The following is a 715-nucleotide window of genomic DNA, read 5'->3' on the forward strand; positions in this document are numbered from 1 at the left end:
CCTGGTGGGCTACAGTCCATAGAGTTGCAAAGAGTCAGACACGACTGAGTGACTAAGCACGCATGCATGCCATATACATTTTACAACAATATGAGAGCAATACAAAGAAAAACTTATCTACTGAGCAAAAGAGGTTTCATAAGATGAAGAGGGAAAATTATTTCTTTCATGGGGACTGGAGGATTCTTTCCAAAGGTCTTCTGTACTAGATATTCTCCATCTGCCCCTCTGGAGACGCCATCTTCTTTTCCTCCTTCCCCAGTGGGCAGTGTTCAAGGATGCTGACCTCCATGACTACATCTATAAGCCTCCTTAGCTCCCTCACCCTGCCCCTTCTCCCTGCCAGGATAAGGGTGCACAGTGGCTGCCCCTCGCCCAGCCAGTCCTGCAGCACTCTTCCCCACTTCCTCTCTGGGTTCCCATAACCACTGCACCCTCTGGCCTCTTCAGTCTAAGGGTGGGAACAGCGCCCCCTTTCTAGCAGCTCTGGGTACTTCACCAGCCCTTCTTCCTTCCCCTACCCTGCCCATTCCCTTCATCAAACTCTTCTCAATTACTCCATTTGAGCAATGTGGTACCTAATTAATAAGACAAGTCAGCGTGGCTATCTTTGTTCCTGGAAATGTCTGCCCTAGTGGCTTCCATATGATTTTCTGATCCTTGACATCATAGCATCAGAGAGACAGTCCTAGATATAACTACCTCGGGGACATCT

The 715-nt window shown here is 48.5% G+C and overlaps 1 protein-coding gene across 1 annotated transcript in view; it reads right to left on the reverse strand.

Moving 5' to 3' along the window:
• FIGF (c-fos induced growth factor (vascular endothelial growth factor D)) overlaps positions 1–715 on the reverse strand; it is a gene marked incomplete at both ends in the record, with an annotated part of 9,400 nt that overhangs the window by 4,349 nt on the left and 4,336 nt on the right. The gene's annotated exons all lie outside the window — the stretch shown is intronic.

Source organism: Bison bison, unplaced genomic scaffold, assembly GCF_000754665.1.
Source record: "Bison bison bison isolate TAMUID 2011002044 unplaced genomic scaffold, Bison_UMD1.0 scf7180017496547, whole genome shotgun sequence".
In the NCBI taxonomy this organism is placed as follows: Eukaryota; Metazoa; Chordata; class Mammalia; order Artiodactyla; family Bovidae; genus Bison; species Bison bison.